We start from the raw sequence: 19405 nt of genomic DNA, 5'->3' as shown, positions 1-19405 counted from the left end.
ACATAAAGACATACATAAATGAAAAGGGAAAAGGAATTTTGGGATAAGGAAAGAATTCTGGGAGATGGAGTCAAAGGGTTTAAGATTTTTTCTAAACTACACAGTATATAAACAGTTTAACCGTATAGAGTGCCTTATGATTTTGCTTTCCTGTTTACCTTTTTATGCTTCCCTTGAGTTCCTAAATTTCAGAGTCAAATTTTCTATTCAGTTCTGATCTTTTTTCATCAGGAAAGCTTGAAAGTCCTCTATTCCTTTGAATGCTCACTTCCCCCCCCCCCCTAAAGGATTATACCGTTTTGCTGGATAAATGATTCTTTTTTTTTTTTTTAGAACTTTCATATTTATTTATTTTTTTAAACATTTATCAATATTCATTTTTAACATGGTTACATGATTCATGCTCCTACTTTCCCCTTCGCCCCCAGCTCTCCCCCCACCCATGGCTGATGCACATTTCCACAGGTTTTAACATGTGTCATTGATCAAGACCTATTTCCAAATTGTTGATAGTTGCATTGGTGTGGTAGTTTCGAGTCCACATCCCCAATCATGTCCACCTCAACCCATGCGTTCAAGCCGTTGTTTTTCTTATATGTTTCCTCTCCTGCAGTCCTTCCTCTGAATGTGGGCAGCATTCTTTACCATAAATCCCTCAGAACTGTCCTGTGTCATTGCTTTCTGCTGGTACAGAAGTCCATTACATTCGATTTTACTGTAGTATATCAGTCTCTGTGTACAATGTTCTTCTGGCTCTGCTCCTTTCACTCTGCATCAGTTCCTGGAGGTCTTTCCACTTCACATGGAATTCCTCCAGTTTATTATTCCTTTGAGCACAATAGTATTCCATCACCAGCATATACCACAGTTTGTTCAGCCATTCCCCAATTGAAGGACATACCCTCGTTTTCCAGTTCTTTGCCACCACAAAAAACGCAGCTATAAATATTTTCGTACAAGTATGTTTATTTATGATCTCTTTGGGGTACAAACCCAACAATGGTATGGCTGGATCAAAGGGCAGGCATTCTTTTATAGCCCTTTGAGCATAGCTCCAAATTGCCAGCAATGCATTAATGTCCCAATTTTGCCACATCCCCTCCAGCATTCATTACTCTCTCCTTCTTTCATTTTAGCCAATCTGCTAGGTGTGAGGTGATACCTCAGAGTTGTTTTGATTTGCATTTCTCTAATTATTAGAGATTTAGAACACTTTCTCATGTGCTTATTATTGATACTTTTGATTTCTTTACCTGAAAATTGCCTATTCATGTCTCTTGCCCATTTATCAATTGGGGTGGATAAATGATTCTTGGTTGAAGTTCTAGCTCTTTACCCTCTGGATATCATATTCCAGGCCCTCCAATTCTTAAATATAGATGTTGCTCAGTTTTATGTTATCTTGATTGTAGCTCCACAATATGAAAATTGTTTCTTTTGGACAACTTTCAATATTTTCTCCTTGACCTAGGAATTCAGAAATTTGGTTATAATATTCCCAAGAGTTTTCATTTTGAGATCTCTTTCAGGAGGTGATTGGTGTATTCCTTCCATTTCTACTTTAATTTCTGTTTCTGGAATATCAGGGCAATTATCCTTGATAATTTTTTAAAAGATGATATCGAGGCTCTGTTTTTGAACATAGTGTCCAGACAATCCAATAATTTTTAAATTATCAACCCTGGATCTATTTTCAGGTCAGTTATTTTTCCAATGAGAAATATCACATTTTTCTTCAATTTTTTTTCATTCTTTTGATTTTGATTATTTCTTAATGTCTCATGGAGTCATTAGCTTCCATTTGCCTAATTCTAATTTTTAAGAAATTATTTTCTTCACTGAACTTTTGTACCTCCTTTTCCATTTGGTCATCTACCTCTCTTATTTGATTTTTAAAATACTTTTTGAGTTCTAGTAATTCTTTTTGTCTTTTTATTAAAGTTGTATTTTATTTTTCCTCAATTACATGTAAAAGCAATTTTTAAACAGTCATTTATTTATTTTTTAGACCCTTAACTTCTGAGTTTTGGCTCATAGGTGGAAAAGTGGTAAAGGTAGGCAATGGGGGTCAAGTGACTTGCCCAGGCTCACACAGCTGGGAAGTGTCTGAGGCCAGCTTTGAACCTAGGACCTCCCATCTCTAGGCCTGACTCTCAATCCACTGAGCTACACAGCTGCCCCCTAAACAGTCATTTTAAAAAAGTTTTGAGTTCCAAATTCTCTACCACCTTCTCCCTACCCCTGCTTTCCCTCCCTCCCATCTCTTTGCTCTTTCTGAGATAGTAAGCAATCTGATATATATTTTTTCTTTTTAAACCCTTATCTTCTATCTTATAATTGATATTGAGTATTGGTTCCAAGGAAGAAGAGCAAAAAGGGTTAGGGAAAGGAGATTAAATGACTTTTCCAGGGTCACAAAGTTAGGAAGTGCCCAAGGCCAGATTTGTACCATGGACTTCTTGTCTCCAGATCTGGTGAGACACCTATCTACACCAATTCTATTTTTTAAAGAAGTTCTTTTTTTCAGTAAATTTTTGTACATATTTTTCCATGTGGCCAATTCTGCTTTTTTTTAAGTGCTCCTTAGTGGATTTTTGGGCCTCTTTTAACATCTGGCCTAATCTGACTTTTAAGGTGAAAAAAAAATTATATATATTTAAATACTTGCCTTCCATCTTAGAATCAATACTGTGTATTAGTTCTAAGGAAGAAGAGTGGTAAAGGCTAAGCAAGGGGGGTTAAGTAACTTGCCCAGGGTCACACAGCCAGGAAGTGTCTGAGGGCAGGTTTGAACCTAGGACCTCCCATCTCTAGGCCTGGCTCTCAATCCTGAGCTACCCAGCTGTCCCCCTAAAAGCAATTTTTAAACAGTCATTTAAAAAATTTTTGAGTTCCAAATTCTCTCCCTCCTTCTCCCTACCCCTGCTTTCCCTCCCTCCCATCTCTTCCCTCTTTCTGAGATGGTAAGCAATCTGGTATATATTTTGCATGTGCAATAATGTTAAACATTTTTCCTTATTAGTCATTTTGTTGAAGAGATCTCAAAATCTTTTTAAAAATTAGAAACAAAGTGAAATATAGCATGATTCAATCTACTTTCAGACTCTATCAACTTTTTCCTGGAAGTCAGGTAGAATTTTTCATCTTAAGTCTCTGCCATTGTCTTGGATCACTGCACTGCTGACAATAACTAGGTCACTTACTATTGTTCATAAAAAAAAAAAAAAACATCATTATCACTTGTACAATGTTTTGGTTCTGCTCACTTCACTTGGCATCAGTTCACACCTTTCCAGATTTTTCTGAAATCATCCTGCTTGTCATGTCTTATAGTATAATAGTATTTTATCATGATCATATACTACAAATTGTTCATCTCTTTAATTGATACACAAGCTCCCAATTTCTAATTCTTTGCTACTACAAAAAGAAATACAGTAAATATTTTTTTAGTAGTCCTTTTTGGGCTTGAGATCAATTCAATTCACATTTTTTTTGGAGGCTTTGGATACTGCAGTATTGACTTTGTTGTCTTTTTCTGAGTTTCTTTTTTTTGTTATTGTTGTTTGCTCATTTTCCCAATCTTTTTCTTGACATTTAACTTTTTAAAAAACTGTTAAAAATGGGCTCTGTTCCTCTGGTGAAGGACCATGGACCTCCTGTCCACATGCCCCACATTGGGTGCACTGTCTCAAGCTTCAGATTCTTGGTGCATCTGCTTTTAGAGCTAGCTCAGGAGATGCATGTATAAGTTTCAATTCTTCCAAGGTGGTATGATCTAAAGAGAAGTGTGTTTAATACTTTTCTGGCCTGTGCTATGATTAGTGAGCAACCATAAACACTCTTTTCCATCCTGGAACTATGATCAGAATCCCCTGCTCCCCTGCAGCCATGGGCACTAGTTCACTAGTGCTCCTCCTCACCCTGGGCCTGAAACCTTGCTACTATGACTGAGGCATGAAACCTGGATTTATTTATGGGCAATGCAACAAAATTCTGCACCCAGAGCCAGCAAAAGGACTCCTGTAATCTCTTTCTGACTAATCATCTAACACTCTCACTGTCTATGGGCCAAGAGCTTCAGAAGCCATTGCTTCTGAATGATTCAGCTTCCCCCAAAGCCTGTGCTGGCTAGCCAAGGTAGGACCTGCCTTGGCAAACTGATTTGTGCTCCATTCCTACCCTATGCAATTGACCTTTTATGCTAAACTTCCAAGGTGTCTTGGGCTAGAGAAATTACTTCATTTTATCTTTTTGTGGGTTTTCCCATTCCAGAATTCATTTTGAGGCATTATATCAAAGTTGTATGGAAGCTAATTGGGGAGATGAATCAGGAGGGTCACTGTTCCTTCTCTGCCATCTTGATTCCACCTTAATATAAGCTACTTTTAAGAAAATTGACTACAGAGGGTAGCTGGGTAGCTCAGTGGATTGAGAGTCAGGCCTAGAGACAGGAGGTCCTAGGTTCAAATCCTGCCTCAGTCACTTCCCAGTTGTGTGACCCTGGGCAAGTCACTTGATCCCCATTGCCCACCCTTACCACTCTTCTACCTAGGAGCCAATACACAGAAGTTAGGGTTAAAAAAAAATTTTTTTTAAATAAAAGAAAACTGACTTCACTAGAATTCTTTTAATCAATTCTTTTACTCAAAAGAAAATTGAAGACATTTATAATTTCATCTTAATAATTAATAGAATAACAACTTGTTCCCATAAACTGTAGCATCAATGCCTGATTATTTCAATATTAATTAGAAACATTTAAGGTTCTTACTTTATACACAAATGTATATAATCACAAATAGATAATGAAACCAAAAACTCATCAATTTAGTTGTTTAGGATATGATATTGCAAGAATTGGATTTGTAAACATCATAACTTAACTTGTCCTGGTTAGAGAGATTGAGTATGAGAGGATAAAATAGGGGCATGAGTACAACAGCATCAATACTGGTCCTTTAGGTCTAACCCCAAGGGCACAGAATAGCTCAACACATATATAACAGAATAAAACATTCCCCATTCTGTTTGAATTCAGGTGGCAGTCATAGTTAAAGTTCTGGCATATATGTCCCACTTCTATTTATAGGGTGCCAAAGCCAGATTCAGGATTTAAGCAGGTGGGGAAATATTTCTGTTCAAGAGGAAGTATCATAATGGAGAGACTAAGTCAAGAGATCCTACCTTCAGACAGTGGCCCTCTCTACTTACTCAGACAGGTATTCCAGCTGTAATAATTCCCAGACTAGACTCCCTCTGGGTAGCACATGGCATTCCTCTCAAAAGATGGACTAATGGCCTTAAGACAATGTGGACAATCATACCTGGAATCAAATTCAGAATAATACCAGATCACAGTACATACATTTAATTTCAAATAGTAAGTCTCATAGCTCAGGGCACATTATTATTCCTCTCCTGGTGTTGCAATAATAAAGTTTACCAATCCTTTAAAACTGTTATTCAAGGTCCTTTTCCTACTAGAATATAAGCTCATCCCGGAATAAATATTTACCATCAGAAAACTAGAAAATAATTATATTATTCTGAAAAAGAAATATACCTCCCAAAGGAGATATATTTATTTAGAAGGACCTAGATGAGTTAGTGATGAAGAAAACCTACCCAGGAACCTTTTAGGGCCGATAAAGCACAAACTCCTTGAGACAATAGGGAAATTAAGTATATTTAGCTAATATTGAGGTTAGGGAAATGGTAGGTAAGGTCCTAACTCTACACAATTCTATCCTCTCCCACTTTCTGTGCTCCCCTCATGGGGATGCTCTTCTGATCTTTTCAAGCCCTCCTTAATAACTCCCTGATCTGTCTAGATCCCAAAAGCTATCTGACTATCTTACTAAACTAACTGTCCCAGATGGTCTCTAAAAAGGTTAAGGATACAGGATTCACAAGTGGACCAAATCCTTCCCCAATCCTGGGGTTGGCTTCCTAGGTAAAACCAAAAGTCCCAGATGTAAAACCCTTGGGTTTACCTTAGCCAAGTTGTCACAGCCAGATTGATCTTAGCCAGATTGTTACAGCACTTCAGAGAAACACAGATCTCCTTCCAGGTATTTCTCCAACCCCAAGAACCTACTAATCTTTCCACAAGACTTGTTAGTTCCCAGGAGATGGTAGAGCAGCTATACTCCCTTCCAGCTTCTCCTTTCAAAATCTTTTCCCAGGGTTTGTGGCTAAATTCTCTTCCTTCCCCTTAGAGACAACCTTTGCATTTCTCCCCTATCCCTTATCCTTACAATTCCACATAGATAATAAGTATGATACTCAAAATCTCAAATAGGCAACACTGGCCAATTGCTATAAATCCTCAAGGCTATTGTCTCTCATTCTCTCTGAAAACAATAAATCTTTGACTGGAATTTGTTAAGCCTAGGTTGATTAAAATGTAACTTTGCTATGAGTCCAGATTATAACTTTTATTCCAAATAGAACTTTACAATTCACAACAGTCATAAACCATAAATAAATTCCTAATCATTCATCCTCTCATCAAGAAATGTTTGGAATGGGTGAGGGAAGAGGAACTTCACACAGCTATAAACTTCTGAGCATAAGTTTTGTGACTCTCAAGCAAGCAAGGAGATTTTCCGTGGTCTTCTTTGTACTTAAAACAAACAAACAAACCAAAAACCTCTCACCTGTTATGTATGTATTGGTTGCAAAGCAGAAGAGCAGTAAGGGCTTGGCAGTTGGAGTTCAGTTACTTGCCCAGGATCAATAAGCTAGCAAGGGCCCAAGGCCGGATTTGAACCCAGAATGTCCCATCTCTAGGCCTGGCTCTCAATCCGTTGAGCCACCTGGCTGTTCCTTTCTTTGTATCCTTTAAAAATATATTCAATCAAATACTTGATTGATAACTTAGCTAATAGCTTCACAATTTCCATAATTATAAATCAGTACAGAAATAGCTTCTGTGTCATTACGCATGAGTAATAATTACCGCACACATTGAAGGAGTGTTTGTAAGAGTATGCAGTGGGGATCCTGTCCTCTTAATAAACCAACTCATAAAATTTTTCATAGAATTAATAATAATTGTCAAAGTAATCCTGAAGGTAACTATGCTATCTTCCTTGAGTTGCCTTATTTTCTAGGACCTAAAATCAAAAGAGATGACTTTAATTCAAAACCAGTCAATCAGGATGCTCCCTGAGTCAAGCTCCAACTTGACATAAGAAGGATCCTTTGCAACTAAACTCTCGGTGACCTGCACTCCACAGACCCAATCCAAGTCAATCTTATCAATCTGGATGGGGGCTGAACCAACAGCTGTTCCCAAGGATATCCTGTCCTGCAAGACCTCAATGACATCCCGTTCTTCAGGGTTTCAAGGACATCCTGTTTTTTTTGTGTGCCAAAAAGTACCAACTTCAGGCATGCTTATAGACTACCAGTTCCCCTTCCTCTTATTTTATATATATGTGTGTGTGTGTGTGTGTGTGCATATGCATATATGCATGCATACATACATATGTATGTTTATATACATACGTGTATGTACATATATTATATATATATATACATATATATAAAGTAAGCAAATTATTCTTCCTTTGAAATATACCTAAGTGCTTCCTAGGTTTCAACATCAGGACTAGAACTTTTAATAATACTTTTAATAATAACTTTTAATAATACTCAAATCAAAAGGAAATAAAAGCTCCAATGAAATAATCAGCTAGGTGGCTCAGTGGATTGAAAGCCAGGACTAGAGATGGGAGGTCCTAGGATCAAATCTGACCTCAGACATGTCCCAGCTGTGTGACCCTGGGCAAGTCACTTAACCTTATTGCCTAGTCCTTCTGCCTTGGAACCAGGGCACAGTATTGATCCTAAAATGGAATGTAAGGATTTAAAAAAGAAAGAAAGAATCATACTATAATTTTAACAACATATCTTACACAATGGATTTCCAGAATTTATAACACAAGAAAACTTAAAACATGATAATAATCACATCTTGAATTTGAAACAAAACTCAATACTAATCAGATGATATTAATTGAGTCAAATGCATTTTCAAATTACTTTTATACAAGGGAATCTTCATACTACCATAAGTGACATGTAAAATCACGGTCCTCATAGGTTGGAAAGGTATTATTAGTAGAACATATTTCATTAGAGATCTAATAAACAAATAATAAGGCAAATGAAAATGCATAATAAATAAAGCTTTAGTGATTTAAATTCAATATAAAGTTAACTCAAAATATGCTAGGCTAAATATTAAAAGTCATCATTGTTTAAAATACCTCCCTCCATTCCCAGGGCTAAGAAGAACTCAAAACTCATTACCCAGAAGAGAGCATTTTCTTTTGTTTAATGTCTTATTTTTCCAATTACATGTTAAAACATTTCTTTAGCATATGTTTTCTGAAATTATATGATCTAAATTGTCTCCCTCTCTTCATTCCCTCCCTCCTCCTTGAGAGGGTAAGCAATTTGATAATACATATATGATCATGCAATACATATTTCCATATTGGTCATGTTATAAGAGAATACTCACATGAAACCAAAAACTCCAAATAAAAACAAACACGAATAAAAGAAATAATCTGCATTGAAATTCCAACAGTTCTTTCTCTGTACATATCATTCTTTGTCATTAAGTGCCTTGGATCATTGTATTGCTGAGGTTAGCTAAGACCTTCACAATTGATCATTGTACAATATTGCTGTTGCTGTATACAGTGTTCTCCTGGTTGTCCTCACTTTACTGTGTATCAGTTCATGTAGATCTTTCCAGCTCTTTCTGAAATCATCCTGCTTATCATTTCTTAAAGAACAATAGTATTCCATCACAATCACATAACACAATTTGTTCAGCCGTTCCTTAGTTGATAGACATCCTCTCAATTTCCAATTCTTTGCCACCACAAAAAAAGCTGCTATATTTTTTTGTACAAATAGGTCCGTCCCTCCCCCTTAAATTTTTTTTTTCCTTTGGGATACTGACTTAGTAGCTATATTACTAGATCAAAGGGCAAGCACAACTTATAGCCCTTTGGGCATAGTTACAAATTATCAGTGGAGAGCATTTCAAAGAGATTTCTGCTACATCAAAATCATAGTAAAACATTAACATTATCCATTGTATTTACAAATGAACAATTTCAAGCAATATACTTCCTTTTTTAAAACAATTAACCAATAACCTGAAAAAAATCCAAATTAAATTTTAGTTTTACCATTTTAACAGTAGATTCAGTACAGTGATTGATCAAATTCATGTTATGCATGATTTTTGTTCACAGTACAAATTGCTAAACTAAGGTAACATAGCTTACAAATTTCCCGATATATGTATTTTGTACTAATCATCATACAGAGTTTTCCAATATGGACTATTTGCATCCAACACAAAGAAATAATAAATAACAAGTTAAATATATAGTGCTTATCTAATTTGCCAGATTTTGTGTCAAGCATTTCACAATTGTCAATTTTGATCCTCACAACAATCCTAGGAGGTAAGTGTTACTGTTGTGGGAGAACTTTGAAGAAAAACCTTGGATCTAAACAGGTGCCCTTGTCAGGAATGACAGACTCCAAAAGTTAGCTTAAAAATAAAAGAGATTTATTAATTTGAATGTAAATCATATGGTTAAGTCAAATGGAATGGCAGAGGGAGATAGTGTGTGTGCAGGTGGAACACTGCCTCCCAGAGGAGATGGGGTCTAGGCGTTTCTCTACCCCTTTGACAACAGGGGCTACAGGATGAGGGTGGAGATGGGGTAAATCAGGAATGAGATAATTTATTGGATGGGGGGGTGTAGAACAGATGTCTGGTGATGGTGCCTCCCAAGGGAACAAGGGATGATTTGTAGAGTACAAGGGATGACTGGATTAGGTACCACCCAGTGCTTGACCAGGTGGAACTGGGAGGTGCATATCTATGTTAAAAGAGGATCTAGGACAGTGGTAATGAACCTTTTAGAGATGGAGTGCTGGGTCCTGTCCCTACCCCACCCCCCAGACCCAGTGCCATGCCACCCCTCCCAGAGACCAGCCCAGACAGGGAGGGAAGAAGCACTCCCATTGGGCTGCTGGGCAGAGGGGTGGGTGAAATGAGGAATGTCCTCAGGCCCACAGAGAAGAGGAGGGGAACAACTCTCTGCCTTTCTAGTAATGAACTCTGGTGGGCAACTGCAAGCATGCCCACAGAGAGGGTTCTGCATGCCATTTTTGGCACATGTGCCATAGGTTCACCATCACTGGTCTAAGGGAAAGTCCAAGAAACAGAAAGGAATTTCCTGGGTCCTTATGACCTAGAACACTTCTGGAGTTTGGGATGTCCAGAGGGAAACCCTGGATTCCTTGTCATTATACTTCATTTTCTCCTTTAGAGATGAAGTCACTTAGTTAATAAATTTCTCAGACTAGATTTTAAACTCAGAATATTTTTCAGAATACATTCATTTCCCTGCAGTTTCATTCATCAATGCCAAATAGCAAATGTATTTCTGCAATGAGTTCTGATTTATTATAATTATAACACCTTCACCGTAAATGAGACCACAGTAGGATTTAGTTTCAGTACCAAGTTAAATCTGACTTTATAATCACTAACAGACATTTAAATCTCAATTTATCTAAGGGTTATTTACTGTTAGTACTTCAAAAAAGAAAAGAATCCATTTTATTAACAATTTTCATTTGCTCTTCTTACTAACTTCCTTAAATACTTCCTGCTTTCTTCTAAACTTAGCCCCAAACCTCACCTGTCTTTTTTCTTTCATATCCTGATCAGTTTTCTAATCACATTCCAGATCACATGTTAGAAATAACCCTTACTCCACTGATTTCTAATATTTCTCTTATCTGTCTCTCCCTTGTCTGCTTTTCCATCTTTGGCCACAGTTGCAAAAGGAGAGAAAAGATTCTTTTTTATTTTTTAAAAACATTCAACTTGTTTCAGTTCTTTTTCAAAAAATGACTGGAAAGTGGAAAGGTGTTTTACTCTATTAAACATATAAAATCTCTATCAGATCACTAGCCCACTCAGGGAGGGGAAGGGGAGAGAAGAAGAAAGGGGGAGAATTTGGCTCAAACAATTAAAAAATTGTTTTTATGTAATTGAGGAAAAGATAAGCTACTAAAAATAAAAAACATTCTAAGTTCTTCAAGCTTCCCCAAAATTTTCTAGTCAACTTCCCTTCCCCCGCCATCTCAAGCAAGGTTGGGGGTGGGGGAAGAAGGTAGTTTGCTCCCCAAATCTATTGCAAAACCTCTCTGCCATGCTGAAAATTCCAAGATCACCCAGGATATAGAGCTTCATATCAAGGTTACTCCACTGATATGTACACACCCATTTATAAATCAGAAAACTTACTCATTTCTTTCTCCAACAATCTAGACTAGCTTTCTTCCTTGGTTTCTGTTATATCTTACTTGTTTCCTTCTTTATTCCTAATAATATAGTCAAACCTTTATTTAAAAAAAAACAAATTGTACTTTTCTCTTTTGTTTGATACTTTTCTCTCAACTTTTCCTTTATTAGATTCACTCTTAATCCAATTGCATTTCAGATTGATGAATCTCCACTCTTTAGTTTTAAGAGATTTCTTTCCACATTTAGCTTCAGTCTCTCCTTTTAATTTTGCCTTTCCTGAGGCAAAGAGTGATAATAATTCTGCCCCCAAAATTGGCCAAAACTTACTGTAACAACCTGAGCTTTTACAAAAATCATTTAAACCACAATTTCAGGACTCATAATAAGGAACTCATTTTAGTGTTCTTCCTTCTAATTTTAGACCTGTGTGCACAAATCTTTAAAAGAAAAAATGGTACCAACATAGCATATCCCAACTCAGTTGTATACAGATACCCAGACCCAGAGGGTCAACAGCCTCCCAAAGCCTGTACTCGACTTGTCTGAAAAATCAGCCCTTCTGTTTGGAAACTCCTTGACCACCTTCCAGGTTGTCTCCAGGGGCCAGGCTAATCTACAAATACCAATACAAACAGCCTACAAAGATGAACAAAGGCTGCAGCTTTCCAAGAGACACTTAGATTTATTTTTGCCAATTATGGAGGTACCTATGAATTTTCAGATTAGACCAGAGGCTCTTTTCCCCAAAGGAGAGTTCAATTATTATCCATGGAAGAATCCCAAGGACCCCAGCAGGGGAAAAAATCTCCTTCTATAAACACAGAAAAGGCTAGCCAAGACAAAAATGTTCCTGGGGTTATGAAAGTGACCTCCCATGGAAGACTGAAAGGCTTAATTCCCACCAGGTCCTAGCTTAAAGCACAAAGCTTCCGTGGTCACCTGAGAACTCTCAAATATTTCTATGCCCATGAGACTTCACCAGAAGCTCTCTTTAGTGGAGAGAATTGTGTATCAAGAACCAAAATTTCTGGAGAGTTACCAGACTCAAACCAAGAATGTGAGTTCAAAAAATTGATGGGGGAGGAAATTACTTACTAATCCAAGGGAGAAGACAAGGACCTTGGCTTCAGTAGAGTCCTGTGCTGGTACTAAAGTGTTTGAAATTCACTCCTGGACAGAGGAGCACTGGATTCCATTTCAGTCCCACTTCTGACCCCCCCCAAAAAAAATGTAAACTGAGGCAGAACAGAATTTATAAATCAGTGAGATATCTTTATTAGGGACTTATGCAAAAGGAACAGCCTAATGCTGGAGCATTAGAACTGCCTAATGCCCCTTATAGCACAGGAGCAGAGAACCACAGAGGGGAAGGAACTGGGGAGTAATACAAAATGATTAGCTGGAAATTTAGGTAATTGGGGCTAGCAGCAACCTCACAACCCACCCTTTTCCTGATCTCCTGAGAATCCTGGTGCAAATTAAGACTCAGACATAGTATCAGCATACAAGACAAAGGGGCTTTGGGGAGGAGACAGGACACTCAATTGATTGGAGCTGATTTAGTAGAGTTCCAAGGTTGCAACTATAAGAGCACACCTTTGGATCAAAAGACAAAGGCATCTGGGATTGAGCAACATTTTTATCTTACTTCCAGCTCCTATGAATGACTCTTTTCTACAAAAGGTGCTAAAACTGACATTTTCATTTCAGAAATATTTTCACAATAGCACAAACAGAAATTAGCACAAGAATATATAGGAGAATATATATTGGGCAATACAGAGTGAAGGAGCTTTGTCATTGGGAATGATTAAGAATCCTCAATTTTTTCCAATCATCTGCCTTGGCTCCCTCTTTAAAAACAAAACAAAACAAAACAAAACCTTAAGAGGCAGCTACGTGGTTCAGTGGATTGAGAGACAGGCCCAGAGAAGGTAGGTCCTGGGTTCAAATATGGTCTCAGATACTTCCTAGCTGTGTGACCCTGGGCAAGTCACTTAACCCTGATTGCTTAGCCCTTACCACTCTTCTACCTAAGAACCAATACACATTATTGATTCTAAAATGGAAGGTAAAGGTTTAAAAAAAAATTTTTTTTTAACTAACTTTCTTTCTTGGAATCAGTATCATGTATTAGTTCCAAGGCAGAAGAGTGGTAAGGAGTAGGCAATTGGAATTAAGTGACTTTCCCAGGAACACACAACTAGAAGTGACTGAGAGCAGATTTGAACCCAGGACCTCCATTCTCTGGGCTTGGCTCTCTCTCTATCCACTGAGCCATCAAACTGCTCCTCCCCACCTTCTCTTTTGATGCTGGAAGCCTCAAATTCTTGAAAACACTTCAGAACCCAAAGAGCCCACTTAGAGTGTAGTGAATCTAATAAAGAAAGCTCAAAAAAGACTGAAGAGGATTGCATTCTGCTATCTAGCCAACCCTGACCCACCCCTGGCACAAGTGTAATGCATTGATCTCCACCAATGAAGAGAGAATCCCGTATTAGTGGGATTTGGAGCTGGGGTTATTTCATTGAGTCTAAGTGACTCAATGTTTATCCATATCAAAGTTCATTTTAATAAACTTGTCCCAATATTCTAGCTTTCTGTAACCATTTTGGGTCTCAATTCTGTCATCATCATAGGGGAAAGCTCTCCATCCCAACTTTGAACCATGCCATCTATTCCTTCATTCAAGTCATTGATGAATAGTTTTAAGCAGGGCAGGACCAAAGTCAGATCTTTGGAGGCCCCAATACCAGACCTCTTTGGCATTAATGGGGATCCTTTGGTCTCCCACTTCTAACCTCAGTATGGTAGTCTGTAAAAATAGCCACAATATTGGTGATCTGACTGATAAATCTCATGGCGAAGTACAGCAAGATTTCAAAAGCATCCTCAGAAGAAGGAATCAGTCATCTAGAATATAACTTACCAGATTTGGGGGCTTTGACCGTCCCAGAACAGTTCTATCGCATTGTTTTGTATTGTATTGTATTCTAAGATCTCTGAGGCAAAACTTGGCAGCCATTGAAACTCACAAGTTTATCGTAACCTCTCCAAGAGAATAAGAGGGGGGAGTCCATTCTTTCCTCCATAGTTCATCCCTGATGACCTTCTGTTCTTCCCTCTCTATACTGGCTTGGTCAGAGATCTCACCCACTCAAAGATATACTCATCCATAATGCCTAGCTGGAATGGAGCTTACTGGTGATAGAGTCCCACTTCTTGGTGAGAAAAGTTGAACTACATAATGTCTAATATCCCTTCAGAGTCTCAGTCTGTGATTTAACCAACGACCTTATTTTAAAGAGACCAATTCTTTTGTCTACTGTATGGGGTTGCATAGGATTCTATCCTAGTTCAAATACATTTCGTATATTGTGTCAAGTTTAGGGCAAGATAGATTTAGGGGGAATATAGAAAGGCAACATGAAACAATGGAAAAGGCAAAGGATTTGAGTCAGAGGATATGGGTTCAAATCCTGACTGAAATTTGCTGCTATTGTGTCCTCAAACAAGTGTCTTTACTTTCCCAGGCTTCAATTTCCTTATCTGTAAAATGAGAGGGTTGGACTAGAGGGTCACTAAGGTCTCTTCTATCTCTAACTTTATGATCTTCTGGTCATGTGACTAACTAAATGGGTTAGACTATAGATATAGACTAACTAGAGGCCCTCTGAGCTCTAAATCTATGATCCTATGTTTGACAAACTGGAAAAGTTAAAAAAATAGCCAGGATGGTGAGAAAATTGGAAACTGTGCCTCTTGAGGAATATTTTAATAAACTGGGAATAATTGACTTGGAAAAGAGAAAACTAAGGGGAGACCTAATACTTGTCTTTATTTTTATTTATTTAAAAAAAAATTTTAGGGTAATCTGAAAAAAATTCTGGATTCTTGGAGTTGGAAGGAATTTAAGAGATTAACTAAACTAACTTCTTACTGTATGAACTCTCTTTACAATGTCCCTTACAAGTGACCACCTCATTACTTCCAGTGACAAGGAACTCATTGCTCATTCTATTTCTGAACATTTGTACTTATCAGGTGTTGTACCCAAATTTTAATACTTAACCCAGGCCAGAGAAATCACACTGACGATGCAATATGCAGAAGAGGCTCATTCTTTACTAGCAATAATAGCTAGGGTCGCTAGGCAGAGAGGCATGCCTGAACCAACCCCAAGGCTTCCTCAGCCAGGGGTTTATATAGAAATGTTTGGGGTAGGGGGGTTGGTACATACATAATCATCAGGGTAGTGTCAGGGACAGGTGGTCAGGAAGCATCTGGCAAGGGGGTGGGTGGTTTCAGGGTCAGGGGTCAGGAAGCATTTGGAAACATTCAGGAGGTAAATATTCATCAGGGCAGTAAACATTCCTCAAGAAGGTAAATATTAATCAGATAAGATAGCTTCATGCTGGAAAACGTTTTAGGCTTATCATAGGGGGAGATAAGGAAGACAGTGCTGGGCGCTGGGGGTTTCAGGAGACTGGACAAGGCTGGGGCCAGGAAACAGCTTGCCCAGGCTAGAAATAGTTCAGTAGTCTGTCAGACTGATTTTTAAGTCCAACACAGGAAGGTGCTCTTTATATTGGGTTGAAATTTGCCTTCCTGTAGTTTTTAACCATTTCTCTTATCTGGGTACACAAAGCACACCTATTTAACAGCTCTTAAGATATTAAAGACAAACATTAGATTGCTGGTAGAGTTGGGAATTGGTCCAAACATTCTGGATGGCAATTTGGAACTATGCCCAAAGGGCTTTAAAAGACTGCCTGCCCTTTGATCCAGCCATACCACTGCTGGGTTTATATCCCAAAGAGATCATAAGGAAAAAGACATGCACAAAAATATTTATAGCTGCGCTCTTTGTGGTGGTAAAAACCTGGAAAACTAGGGAATGCCCTTCAATTGGGGACTGGCTGAACAAATTGTGGTATCTGTTGGTGATGGAATACTATTGTACTGAGAGGAATAATGAACTGGAGGAATCCCATGTGAACTGGAACAACCTTCAGGAATTGATGCAGAGTGAAAGGAGCAGAACCAGGAGAACATGATTCACAGAGACTGAAACACTGTGGTAAAAATGTATGAATGTAATGGATTTCTCTACTAGCATCAATGCAATGATCCAGGAAAATTTTGAGGGACTTATGAGAAAGAAAACTATCCACATTAAGAGGAAGAACTGTGGGAGTAGAAACACAGAAGAAAAACAACTGCTTAAACACATGGGTTGATGCGGATATGATTTGGGATGTGGACTCTAAACAACCATCCCAGTGCCAACTATCAATAATATGGAAATAGGTTCAAATCTGGCCCCAGACACTTCTTAACTGTGTGACCCTGGGTAAATCACTTATTATTTATCCAGCCCTTGTTAGACTTAGAATTAAATCAAATAAATAAATGCTTATTGACTTGTCCTGACAACTTGGAGGACTATAGTATCATCCACAGAAATAGGAAAATTAGAGAATTTTTATCTAGTTACCTAGCTGCTACAAAATGACTTAATTGTAAAAAACTGAGTTTAAGATACATCTAGGGTACCCAGGAATTGTCCAGCAAACTGTTAACTATGTATGTGACTAGAGTTAAAAAGTTAAAGTTTGAATCTATATACAAAGACTTCAGAGGACATTTGCCTAAAGATGATATTTGGATTCATGGGAGCCAAAGGAGAGAGAAAGAGTGGCCTAGGGGGACAACCATGATAAGTGAGTAAGAAATAGATAATGATCCACCCAAGAAGACTGAGGAGGGATGGCCAGATAAGCAGGAGGAGAACTAGGAGAGAGTAAGGTTACAAAAGCCAAGAAAGAGGAATGTGCACAGGAAGATTAGGTAGTAGGCAGTATAAAAAGTTAAAGAGAGGTCCAAGAGGATGAAAACTGAGGAGACATTGTTTTTTAGAAGTTAAGATATGACTGGTTACTAGGTCTTATGAGCAACAAGATCAAGGACTAGATATTTTCATTGATCCTCATGACCACTCAAATCTCTCCAAAACAGAAATTTTGTGACAAAGATAAAACAACTTTGACTATATCCCTGGTGAAGGATTCCCAGTATTTAAAGGAAGACAAAAAGCAATAACAATCCATGAAAAGACAATTACTGTCTCTGAGATTACTCAGTACAATCCTTACTTCACTTCCCATGCAATCAGCAGTGAGGTTCATTAGCAGACCCAAAAACAAGAGATAGGTTTGCAACAAAATCCGTCTTTAGGCTCCAGTCACCTCTCCTTCTGCCTAGTACTAAGGAGGCTCCATGCTTCAGGCTATAGAAATTTGTCCTGACTACAACAGACAGCAAAGAGATCACAGTGCCATCGGGGCAAAAGCCTATTGGAAGCCGCAAACCTTTAGCACCAGAGCTACAAAGCTCCAAACTGCTGTGCCAACTGAGTTTGAGATGAAGCTGGTGAGTCAAGGAGGCTGAGATGCTTTGGAATCTAGCTTCAGAGGGGAGGGAGTCAGAAAGTGAATGATAAAGGAAATAATGAGGGGAGGAGTGAGAAGAGGAGAAAAAAGAACCAGTGATTTCAGGATGAAAGAAACTCAAGATATTAAACATAGAGAGATAAGTTAATAGGAAAAAGAAAAACAAAAAAAGGAAATATGACTTTGAGATCTAGTAAACAAGTTTGGGTATCTAAGAATAAATACAAAAAAAAAAAAAAAGGAAAATGACCCAGTATTTGATGAGACAGAAGATCCAACAGAATTTGAGGAACCACAACACTTTGTTTTTGAGTGGTTCAATAAGAATCAAGAGGGCAGGATTTAGGTCCTATACAACAAAAATAATTAGCAGAACAGACAAATTGGGATTTGCAATGGCAAATCACAAAAAAAAAAAGTAACATAAGAGAGAATGATATATTGGGAATGCAAATACATAGAACTAAAGAACAAGCTAGAAAATTTAAAAGCAACAACCAACATAACATTAAGTATGTTTATGTAATAAAGTATGCTCACTTTGCAAGCAAAATCTACTGATCCCAAAGATAGGAGGTATACAGAGAACCTAAGGATCTTAGGTAGCCCAGAAGTACATGCTAGGATAAAAAACCTTAACATCTTAGTGCAGAAAATAATAAAGAGAATTGTCTAGAATTTTTCACCCTAGAAAATGAAATTCCAATTGGAAAAATTAAAAAATCAACTCCAGAAAAAAAAATCTGAGGCTACAAAACTCCAAAACACAAAGTGGATACTTTTAACAATTCAATTCAGAAATAAGTTCTGTAAAGGATCAGGAGAAAGACATTGAAATATAAAAGAATGGACATTTGAGTAACACAAGACTATTCAACATCCACTAGAAATAACAGGAGAAAATAGAATAATGTGTTCTGAAGAGCACTACAGTTCAGCATTGTAAGGGATAAAAATTAAAGGTTGAACTAAATATATAAAAATGTGGTAGCCAAAATTATTACTCAAGTCAGAATGACTTTAGAGCAATTTATTTATAAAATAGAGGTAAAAAGTGAAAGTAGAGAAATGAGAAAGAGGGCAGAGTAAGAAATCCAGCTTAAGGAGTGTGTAAATGGAATTAGCTTACCCTTATTCGTTCTTTAGACTTTAGCTACCAGGAATAATGTCACCCGACTTAGAATTAAGTGGGGAGGGGGAGATCTGTGACCCACGCATGATAGTAAGTAACAAATCAAAAACAAGGGACTGCCCCCTGGGCAGTCCAAAATGGAATTGAAGCTGTCATTTATCCACTTGAAATTGGAGGTGGATACAGGAAGTGATGAAAGATGCTATCTTTTAAATATGATGGTAACTTCCCATGGGGAGGAGTGGGCGCTTTGAACTTGGTGTTGAAGGATCTCTGGTGAGACCTCAGGCTGCTTCCCTTGAATTGTCACGTGGGTAAGTTAGGCTGACTCTCTTTCTCCTCTCTTGGCGTTTCTCTTCTTAGAGGAGGCCTCGTAGCTAGAAGCCTTGTTTAATTAACCTCTATGCCCCTCTCCTGGGGCCTCTAAATCCCTACCTGGTTCGGGCTTCTGGTCCAGGC

Source organism: Gracilinanus agilis, chromosome 5, assembly GCF_016433145.1.
Source record: "Gracilinanus agilis isolate LMUSP501 chromosome 5, AgileGrace, whole genome shotgun sequence".
Lineage (NCBI taxonomy): Eukaryota > Metazoa > Chordata > Mammalia > Didelphimorphia > Didelphidae > Gracilinanus > Gracilinanus agilis.
Note: the sequence above shows the minus strand (reverse complement) of the source record.